Source organism: Triticum aestivum, chromosome 5D (genome assembly GCF_018294505.1).
Source record: "Triticum aestivum cultivar Chinese Spring chromosome 5D, IWGSC CS RefSeq v2.1, whole genome shotgun sequence".
Classification (NCBI taxonomy): domain Eukaryota; kingdom Viridiplantae; phylum Streptophyta; class Magnoliopsida; order Poales; family Poaceae; genus Triticum; species Triticum aestivum.
Window position 1 is genome coordinate 565654307 of NC_057808.1, and position 12203 is coordinate 565666509.

Consider the following 12203-nt stretch of genomic DNA (forward strand, 5'->3'; position numbering starts at 1 on the left):
AGCATGCAATGCTCTAGATGGACACAACTGGATGTTTCCTATTGCTGTTGGCTTGTTTCAGTCAGAAACAGAGGCTTCATGGACATGGTTCATGATCCAGTTGAAAAGATGCCTAGGGCCAGTGTCACCTTTGGCTATACACACAGATGCATGTAAGGGGCTTGAAAATTCAGTGAAAAATGTTTTCCCACATGCTGAGCAGAGGGAGTGCTTCGGTCATTTGTGGATGAATTTGATCAAAAAATTTAGAGGAGAAGAATTTGGGCGCATGTGGCCAGCAGCAAGATCTTACACTAGACAGACACACAAATATCATCTTGATAAGATAATGGCAGCATGTGATGAGTTTGGTCCATGGCTGAACACCTACCATTCTTTGTTATGGTACAGGTCAGCATTCAACACTGCCATCAAGTGTGACCACATCAACAACAATTTGGCAGAGAGTTTCAACAACAAGGTGAAGGAGTTAAAAGATTTGCCTGTGCATGACATGGTTGACCAAATCAGGATCATGCTCATGCGGTTGTGGGAATTGAGAAGAAGGATAGGTGATTGTCTGCAAGGTGATAAGCTTCCAGCAGTGGTACAACAGGTGGTCAATAGGAGCAGATGTCTTTCACATTTGTTTGTTGAAAAATCTTCACCTTGGGGTGCTGAAGTTAGAGATAACAAAACTGGAAGGAGACATGTTGTTAACACTGAATTGCATGATTGCACTTGCCTCGAGTGGCAACACACTGGTAAACCATGTGAGCATGCCATTCTCTTCTTAGCATCCCAACCGAAGATAAACATGCACCCATATTTGCATGAATATTATTCGGTAGCAAGATTCAAAGCTGCATATGCTACTCCAATTCCAGCACTTACAGATCAGTCTCAGTGGCCTGAAGTGGACATTGAATTTTCCATGTGTCCTCCCTTGACGAAAAGAAAGGCTGGCAGGCCTAAACAGAGTAGATTCAAGGCATGGTTTGAGAAAGGTGGGAGTAGTAAGAAGGGAAAGAAAGATGGAAAGCCAAAAAGGGCCCAAAAAGGTAACAAAAACAGATGCAAGTTGTGTCAGGAACTTGGGCACAGAGTGGGATCTGACAAATGCCGTTACACTCCTGATAAGCCAAAGTATGTTCTTGTTTATTTGTTTGTGTTTTGATTTGGTGCTTTTTTCCAATTACTATATCTATAACATTTCCCAATGGCCAGGAGGAAGCGAGCAAGTCAGCCCCTTGTTGTTGAACAGTGTTGGCCAACAAAAAAAGCAAGAGTCAATGGCGGTAGAAAGAAGAGAAGTGTGCCTGAGCCTGAGCAGACTGAAGAAAATCCTGCTGCAGTCAACATTCAGACTGAAGAAACTGCTCTCGAGGTTGAAACTGAACCTGAGCGTGTCGAGGTTCAGACTGAAGAAACCCATGTTGAGGTACACACCGAAGAAACTGAAACTGCTGTCAACATTGAGACTGAAGACACTGATCACGAGGGTGTTGGCGAGGTGTTGAAAAGACCAGTGAAGAAAACCAAGATGATCAGTGAACTTGTGTGTGTAGTAGAACCAAAAACAAGAAGTGCTAAGGCGAAGAAGGGCACGCGACGTGGTAGGAAGAGGTAGAACAGAGAACAGTTTGAAAATTTGGGGCATGTAATAATATTTGTAACTTGGTGCGTACTGGTAGTCACTATGTATCCCCGTATTTCTATTCGAACTTGTTTGTTGGTACCTTGTCTAAACCAGCCAAATAAAATTCAAATTAAATTCAAATTTGGGCTCAAATTTGAATTAGGGATGGGGTATTGATGTTTTAATGCTATCTAAAGTACCTCAACTGAAATATGTTTGCTTGCTGATCATTCCGAGCCCTTTTGGTAAGTTGAACTCATAGTCATGAAAAGTGTGTCTCAAATGACCTCCAAAGGTAGGGTAAACGGCCTCATATTTAAGCAAGTTTTTTTGGCACCTTGTCTAAACCAGCCAAATAATTTTTCTACACATCTATTCTACCTATATAGTGTAAATCTAAAGTCTCACTATTTATTGAATTAATTTTCTATTATTTTCTTTTTTTTGAAAAACAAGGTTTAATAGAAAATTATATATAAAACAAGTTTAAAACATGAAAATGAGAAAAGTAAGTTAAGATCTTTCTTAGTCAATCCAAAATGAAGTTTTGGTGAGGTTTTCACACTTTTCATTTTCAAAACCCCACCTACTCTCGGGTGCCCACTACTCTCTCCCTTGAACTCCATACTACATTGTTCGAGGAATGACAATTTTGTGAAGGATTTTTCGTAAAAATGTATGTAAACCATATTTATATTTTTTTCTCGTTACTATACGACATAATAAGACTATGTGCGCAAGTTTATATTTTTTGATTTTTTTGAATTAGTTATGCTCAACCCTAATCAGTCAAAACCCCTCAAAACCCCTCTCAAAACCCCTCAAAACCCCGCACACTACCGGGTCGTCGATCGTTGTGCGTGGACGGTTGAGATCAGCGCTAGGGTTAGCTACAGTGTGCATCGATCCGCATGAGACGCGCTGATTGGTTGAATCAGTGTGCATCGATCCGCATGAGACGCGCTGATTGGTTGAATCGGTGGGGTTTGGATCAGCCTCTCTCGTTGGGGCCTCAGGACCGTTCATTTGAATCCAACGGCAAGAGTTGACGCGGTGCATGGACCAAGCCTACGCAGTGCCCTTTCCATCGTTGCATGCGTGCCCGTGCCTACCCGCAGCATGCATGCCCACCCGCAGAACTGCGCCCGTGCGTTGCATGCATGCCCTCGACGTAGCCCTGCTCCGCCACCCCTATCGACACAGTAAGCTGTCGCATGCCTACCATTAGAACCGATGCATCGTCGCATCAAAGCATGCACCCGGCCACAAAGCAGCAGCCCGATGAAGACAACCAAAAAGCCAACGCTGCATGCCGTGCTGTACATGGCGTGCTCCTCTTTGAGGACGCAATACTGGCATGGGGTACCGATGTGGGTATCGATGCAGTTCAAACGGCGTGCTGCCCATTACAAGATGGGCAAATGAAGCCGTCCATTATTGTCACGTCTCCCATCGACCGAACGTTGCCCTCTAGCCAGGCCCTAGCAAGGTGTGCAAATTAATGGCCTACGGCATGAATGCACGGGCGGCACACGCAGAGAACCCGGGGCAGGCGTGTCCCCTTGACCCACGACGGCACAGACGCGTGCGTGAGCCCGTCCCCCTTGACCCGCGACCGGTGGCACAGAAGGATCGCAGCCCGTTTCCCATGCTCGTGTACACACTTTCATGGGACGCCACCAAACGCCGCCCGCCCATTAATTCTACAGGGTGAAACCACGTCGCACTTGGGCTATTTAAGCCGGGCACTATCGCCTTCCTCTCCCTCCTCATCCACACCCCATCCTCTGCCTCCTCTGCCCTCCTTCTTCCTTCCTCTCCATCAAACCCGATCGAGCCCTTGAGCCACCCCGCCACCTTGCAGTACAATGGCCCCACCTACCGCTTCCCCCCAACCGTGCCGGAAAGGCTCTACCCGGACGGAGTGTATGTAGAGAGAACCCTTAGGGTTTGGGCGATCTCGAGGTGGAGGAGCGCAAGGGAGTTAACGGAGTTCTTCCTTGCGGCCGGCTTCCGCCACCTCCCCCGCGGCTCTCCTCGGATGTACCACCTTGAGGAGGTCAACCACAACGGCGTTGTGGTTGGGCTCCTCGCCACGTTCACTAACCCTTTCGATGCTTTCCATCTCCTCGGGCGAGCGTATTGGGTTGGTTGTGAGTTCATAGCTTTCACAACCTACAATATCTTCACCGACTTCAACGGCATCTTCCCCAACAACGGCGTTATGCACATGCTCCCGTACCCCATCAACAACGGGGAGGAGTGAAGGGCGGCGCCCGGAGGAGCGAGGTGGCCCCGGAGGAGGAGGAGAAGAACCCGAAGAACCTGTGTTTGGTGCCCCCCTATCTATCTAGCTTGCTATAGATCTATCGTATTAGTTTTTTTAAGTTGTAATCGTTATGCTACTATTATTAAGTTTTATTAGTACTTTAAGTTGTAAGGCTATCATGGAGTTGTAAGGCTATCGTGGAACTATGGGTTGCAATCGTTATGCTTCTATATAATCGTTATGCTACTATATATATTGTGTGTTTCGTGCTATTATTTGTGGATTGCTATGGGTTGTTTTTGCTAATTATTCGTGTATTGCTATGGGTTGCTACGGGCCCGGGTTTCTACACCCCAATCACCACACACACCATCTTCAAAATATTGGCCAAACCATGGACATGCAACTAGGAGCCCCATGCAAACCCACTATGGACATGGGTGCAACTAGGAAATGCAAACTAATTTACTTCGGGCACTTCATGCAAGCATCAACTCATTTAGTTCATGGAACCGTAGACATGCATAAAAACAATTAACATTTAGTTTTAGTGCATCAAAAATGATCCATCACAAAATTTAGTGCAAGAAAAAGGCCAAAATAAAAACAAGTAACATTTTATTGGGCCCCATTTTATTTGCCGAAGTTAGAGGTGGGCTGGTGCCCCTACGCGGGTGGGCTGGTGCCCCTACGCGGGTGGGCTGGTCACGGCCCAACATCTATTCGGCAGCCCAATTTTGTTTTTTACTAGAAACTGAATTTGGGTGTGTACTCTGTTAACTGAAGATCAAAAACAGAGGAAACACAGCATGAACACTGAATAATTTGTGTTCCAAATTGCTGCTTCAATTCAGATACATAACTTGGCATGGCGTACAGATCACATCCTCTACCCTGACAAGCCTAAATGCCCATTCTAATGACGGATGAACAACAAATAAAACAAAAACAGAGCAATGATACAACAATAGAACCCCGCTGCCATGATATTTGCTTGCTTCTGCAAATCGATCATCTGCATTAGATGTTTCCTGATCTTCTTCAGTTCCTCAGTCAGTTCGGACTCCGCATGCAGTTCAGCATTGCGCACATACATCGCCATCGGCACGACTCTGCCCGCCCCTCCGCCCGAGCTCCCCGTATTCTCCACAGCAATCGGCGGCACCCCGCCCAAATTGAGATCCCACGTTGCGGCCACGCTCGAATCAACGTAGCCCTCAAACTGAATCCTATCAACATATTCATCAATCCACTCGAAATGGTAACATTTCTTCAAGATTTGAAAAGAACAACATGAACCCTAAATCCCAAATTCGAGGAGAAAAAACAAAATATGGAGAAACCAGAGCAAAAGACAGCGAAAGTACGGGCTAAGAACTGAGATCTAACCTTGCCATCCCTTCCTGCCATTGGTTTGCTCAAGCATTTCACAAATTCCCGCCCAAGATTGCCATTGTCATCCCTCTTAGTGACCAACCGTTTAAGAGGGTCTGGGCGTGGGCAGTCAGGGCACCTTGTGAGCAGCACTGGTCCATACTGTCGCCATTTTGAGTGTGTGGCGGAGGAGGTAGACATTTGCGCTAGGTCGCCGGAGAAGAGAAAGATTGGGGAAAGGGGATGAATGGGTGGCGGCGGGCGGACGGGCACGAGCGCTCGTCTCTTCTAGCTGCGAGGAGGTGGGTCCTGCGAGTAGACAAGTGGTGGGTCCCATGCTTACGTGGATAAGTGATGGGTCCAGCGCTTACGTGGATAAGTGGTGTGTCCAGCCCCCAATAGTTAACGATGGCATCAGTTCAGTTTAACAGCCATGTCGTGCGTGGGCTAATTACCTGCTCAAAATTGTCGCACCACAGCCATTGGCTCGAACAACGTCACACTCTTGCCAATTCACCTCAAATGTGTCGCACATGAGCTATTGGCCCATTCATTTGCCCCTTCTTCTCCAACTCTGATCGAGAACCCTTCCTAAACCATTCCCCTCCTTCCTCTTCCTCCACAACAGGCCGCAAGAAATTGTCAGATCTGCAGCCTCCATCACTGCAAGTGGCACCCCAGCTATGAGCTCCCATGTGCGTGACCGTCAAGACACTCGTCAACCATGGCCTCTTCACAGCTCCTCCACGATAAACTTCATTGTGCGGAGCCGCCGTTGACTCCTCTACGTGCCTCGGCCATGAGATTCACCCCATGTTGCCGCCGACATGGTCCTCCATTGTGCCATTGCTAGATACGGACGCCTTGATGGCTGCTCCACCATGGTCGATAGCACCTCCACCTACGGCATGGCCAATGCCTCCTATCGAGTTTCTCTATGATGCGGAGCATTCCACGATCATCCCCATGGACGTACCTACATCTTCCACGACACCACTTGGACCTATGGCAAGAGCTCGAGCAAAGGCTATCGAAGATAAGGCGAACACGCTCCTCTCCGAACTACCCCTTTCTACACATGAGACATGGCTACTACCTCAAGCGGAAACACTATGTGTGGTAAGGTACTTAGAAGGAGGCCACGGAACAGCTACATCCAATGGCCAAGACGTCGAGGACACCAAGTACGATAGACAAGAAGAAGAGCTGCCATTGAAGCTACAGCCACCGGACGACCGGTCGGGACCGGACGTCCGGCACCTGATGCCCAGCCTGCCCAAGTCCCAGCCAAAGAAGATGCTCCAGCGAGCGGACGACCACCCACGACCGGACGTTCGACGCCTGACGCTCCAGCCAGCGGACGTCCGACCCAGACCGGACAACTGACGCCTGAAGACCCAACCAACTCAAGTCCCAGGCGACACGGCCCAGCGAGCGGACGACCGGCCACACCAGACGTCCGGCAACTACACACCCGAAGGGAAATTAGCGGAAGTCCGAAGTGACCGGACGTCCGGCACCACCATCACAGAACAGAAACAGCGGAAGTCCGACGACTACCGGACGTCCGGACGCCCGTGAGCCACCGGACGACCAGCCCCCAGCGGACGTCCGTTGCCTGTGTGCACGCAGCCTCGCGCTAAAGCCCATGTACCCCTTCACTTCGGCCCCCATTTGTACTACGACTATAAATAGATCTCTCCCACCTCCTAGCTAAGGTTAGCGTTGTGATAGCTCATTTGTGAGGTAGAGCCTCGCTCATCCATCCGGATCTGCTCCTCCGAGAAAGACCGTGCCTCTATGGAGAAGATCCACTTGAATTCAAGGCCCCTAACGGGAAGAACTCAAGACCTCCTCTCGAAGAAGAACCGGTTACCCTATATATCGTCATTTGTTGGTTTCGGATCTTGTATCACTTTGTGTCTCAATGATCTAGCGCATGTGTGACTATATTCTTGTTGGTTGAGAGTTTTCTCGTGTTTTCCCCTTGTTTCCCTCCTAGTGTTCTTCGTGTTCTTGGTAGGATTCCCTCCAAACGTGAAAGATCGGCCTCTAGGGTTCTACCCTACATCATCTTGGTATCACGAGCCACGTTGATCACGGTTTTGGAGCCCCTACCCTTTGTTTTCTAGCTTGATTTTGTTGTTTTTCGTCCTAATCCAAAAATCCCCACCAAAAATAGCCCCAATTTTTTTTTTGTGATTTTTTGGTATGTTGAAGTTTTGTTGGATTTGATCCACGGATTTGTTTTGCCACGTGTGGATCTAGCTTTCCCCCATCTTCTACACCATTTCCATCCACAAAATCGCTCGGATTTGACCTCTCCACCTTCCTCCTCCACGAACCCGAGTGTTCATCCCGTGCCCGAATTCACCCAGGCACCGGACGACCACTGAACAGCGGACATCCGGCGACCGGACGACCGTTCCCCACCGGACGTCCGCCGAACCCTGACGAAACTAAAAAATTTCAGTTCGGCCACCACCACCTTTTCACCTTCCACCACCTTTTGTGAACGCCAATACCACCACCGCTTTCCGCAAGCACCACCATCGCTCACCGCTACCACCTACGACGATTTTGACCCGTTTTGGTGTTTGAGAATTTGAGTTGTGGTTCCCGTGTCCTATTGTGTTTCGGCTATATAGGTTCGGTTCGACATCAACATCACCACCGCTCATCTTCGCAAAGGACTCATCATCACCAAGGACGGTAACCTCAAAGAGATCTTTGTCTATTACATGCCATTTGCATTGATAACCACATAGCTTTACTTTTGCGTTGCTTACCCATCGAGACTAGCCTTTGAGTATTTCCGGCAACGTGACTTGTGCACATTAGTGATCATACTCCATAGCATACATACCATATCATAATGGTGCATATATTGGTATCATCTTTTGTGTCACAAAGTTGTCATCGCATACACAATTGCTATCTTGGTTCGTGAAGTTTTGCATGAGAAAAGAGCTCAAAAGAGAAAGAGCCAAACAAGCTTTTAAGCAAAGAGGGAAAGATAAGCACAGAGCTTATAAGCAAGAACCATAGCATCATACTACATTAAGATTGTCATATCCGATCATCTTGGATCATACCATCGGAATACCAGACATATAGCATACTTGGGATAGAAGTCGTTGCATTTTTGCCTAGTAGGTTGTGCACAAGTTCCGTATCCACCTATTGTGCAATCGTGCTAGCGTCTCTCTAGTGTTCTGCAATAAGAGCATTTTCATGGTCTCCACATTTTGGCTCATCCCTTGGTTGCACGACCCCACTTATCCATTTGCGTGTGTGTTTTCGTGTACCACATCTTGCTATTTGTCTACTTGTTGCATTTGCAAATTTGTGAATCTTTTCCAACATTATTGAAGCTCACTAACAATTGCATCAAATTTTGTGCCACCATCCTAACCGAGCTTCCACCATAAGCTTTTACTTGTGTAGGTGTGAGAACCGACAAGAATTGGTACCAATTGTGCTATTTCCTTGTCCACATTTGAGTGATCATTGATCCGCCTTTAACATCGGTCAAGGTACATTTGGTATAAGTTCTTCTCCTTCTCCCACTCACATATTTGCTTGCAATGATGGATAGGCCAAGTTCTTCTACCAACCCACTCTTCATCGAGCAAGACGACGACATGTCATCCTATGTCACCAAGAGCCACCTCTTCGGTGCACAACGAGTGTTGCATCAAGAGCAACAAGCAATGGACGACCGCATCGACAATCTCGCCACCGACTTGCGACTCTCCGAACAACGAACAAGAGACTACTTCGACAACAAGCTCGACGCTCACAAACAAGAGAACGACACAAGAATGGACAAGATTCGTGCCTTGTTGGTGAACCGCCATTCTTCCACTTCTTCATCCTCAAGAAGGAGCCGCTCGAGTTGACACACCAACGACACCTTCTCCGGCTCAAGTACACCGACATCGAACACTCTACGTCGAGCCGCGCGTCAAGATCGTCAAGCATCTCACAATCCTCTACACGACAATCATCCACAAGAGCATTTCGACGAGCAAGCACATCGTCATCGACAAAACCAAGTCCCTCTCGCACAAGCACAAGAAAGGCAACGTCAACGTCTCCAAGAGGAAGAGCGAGCACGACAACATCAAGACGAACAAGACGCCAAGGCCAAACGTCAAGAACAACGACAACGTGAAGCACAAGCTCTTGAGGCGCAATGTGCCCTTCAAGAATCAAGTCGAGCCATTGCCAAACGCAACCGCGATTGGCGCAATCAAGAGGAAGCACTTTGCGAAGAAATCCAAGAGCGAAACTACCAACCAAGAGTTCATCGTCAAGCTCCTCAAGCTCCTCCTCAAGCTCGACAAGCTCCTCCACAACCTCAAGTTCAACAAGAGCAAGATGACTATGGAAATCCGCCACGCCAAGAGCAGCATGAGGTTGATAATCTTCCACGTCAAGGGCGTCATCATCACCCTCGACCCAACACAATGAAGAGCAACGATACGGCAAGCTAAAGTTCACCATGCCCAAGTTCAATGGAAGCAATGATCTCGAAGAGTACCTATCATGGGCATTGAAGGTCGACAAAATCTTTTGTTTTCACAACTATGAGGAAGAGAAGAAGATCGCTATGGCATCACTTGAGTTCCAAGACTATGTGCTCATATGGTGGGAACAAGTCCTTGAGCGCCGAGAAGCAAGAGGTGAACCACCAATCACCACTTGGGCTCAAATGAAAGATGTCATGCGAGCACGCTTTGTGCCCACCTACTACAACCGAGATCTCTTCAAGAAGCTCCAACTACTCAAGCAAGGAACAAAGAGTGTTGAAGAATACTACAAGGAAATGGAGATAGCCATGATAAGAGCCAATGTCACGGAAAATGATGAGCAAACTATGGCGCGTTTCTTGAATGACCTCAATCATCCCATCAAGAAGATTGCCGACTTCCAACCCTACTCCAACCTCATTGAGCTCGTGCATCAAGCTACCAAAGCGGAACGTCAAGTGCAAGATGACTTCAAGTATGCCAAGTACTCGTCCAAGAGCTACGGCTTCTCCAACAACCAAGCTTCAACGACTCCTCAACCTTCTACCTCAACCAAGCCATCTACAACCAACGGCGACAAGTCAGGTTACAAGAAAGTTTCGACAACCTCAAGTCGTCCTCCTACTACAAGCAACTTCAAGATGCGAGCTTCGTCATCTACTCCAACTGATGAGACCGTCAAGACAAGCTCCTTCAAGTGTTTCACTTGCGGCGGCCGAGGCCACAAATCCTTTGAGTGCACCGACAAGCGCACCATGATCCTCAACAACGATGGAACCTATGACTCCATGAGTGAAGAGGAAATGGAAGCCCTTGAGAAAGTGGCCATGCACCGGTGCGTGAATGAAGACGAAGATGATCAAGTCTTTTGTGATGAGGATCCGAGCCCCGCTCTCGTTGTCTCCAAAGTCTTGACTCTTAACATCAACAAGACGGAGACCAAAGATGCCACATCTTCCACACAAAGGCCGACATCAATGGAAGGTCCGTCAAGGTCATCATCGATGGAGGTAGTTGTAACAAATTGGCAAGTGAAGAACTATGCTCCAAGCTCCAATTGGTCAAGATGAAGCACCCGCACCCCTACAAGGTCCAATGGCTAAGTGATTCCGGCACTATACAAGTTGAGCATACGGTCAAAGTCTCCTTCAAAATTGGAGCATATGAAGACACTTTGGAGTGTGATGTCGTCCCGATGTCCGTTTGCCACCTTCTTCTTGGTCGACCATGGCAATTTGACCGCGGCGTCATCCACAACGGGCGTACCAATCACTATAGCATCAAGATGAAAGGGAAGGAGTATGTGCTACGACCTATGTCTCCAAGTCAAGTGATCGCCGAAAAGCAAGCCACCCATCATGGAGAAAAGAGTGAGAGAGTGAACCACCAAAAAGAGAGTGAGCGCCACAAGCCAAAATCGAGTGCCTCCACGAAGACCGATAAGAAAAACTTAGTCCTATTTGCCACCAAAAGTGAGATGAGAGAAGTGTGTGAGAAGCCATCTAATGTTATGCACTTTGTCCTTGTGTGCAAAGATGAGGCACCAAAAACTAACACCTCTCACGATCTACCTTTAGTGTTGTCTTCTCTTTTGCAGGAATTCCAAGATGATTTCCCCGATGAGCTACCTCCGGGTCTACCTCCACTACGAGGCATTGAGCACCGAATCGACCTCATCCCCGGAGCACCTCTACCTAACAAGGCTCCCTACCGCGTAAACCGCGAGGAAACTAAGGAGATCCAATGGCAAGTACAACAACTAATCGACAACGGTCAAGTACGTGAAAGCTTGAGCCCTTGTGCCATTCCGGTTATACTTGTTCCAAAGAAAGACGGTACTTATAGAATGGTTTCTGATTGCCGTCCCATCAATGTTATCACCGTTAGATATCGCTATCCTATTCCACGCTTAGATGATATGCTTGATGAGCTTAGCGGAGCCGCCATTTTCTCTAAGATTGATCTTAAGAGTGGCTACTATCAAATGCGCATCCAAGAAGGTGATGAATGGAAAACCGCCTTTAAGACCAAATTTGGCTTATATGAATGGCTAGTTATGCCAATGGGTTTATCCGAAGCACCCGGCACTTTCATGCGAGTCATGCACTTTGTTCTTCGTCCCTATATTGGTGTATTTGTTGTGGTCTATTTTGATGATATTCTTGTCTTTAGCAAATCCCTCAAAGAGCATGTCACCCATCTTAGAACCGTGTTGCAAACCCTTAGGAAAGAGCGCCTTTATGCTAATGTGGAAAAATGCCTTTTTGGTGTTGATAAGCTTGTTTTCTTTGGTTTTGTTGTGTCTTCTAAGGGTGTTCATGTAGATGAATCTAAGATCAATGCTATTAAAACTTGGCCCCAACCAACCAACTTGCAACAAGTGCGTAGTTTTCTTGGTTTAGCCGGT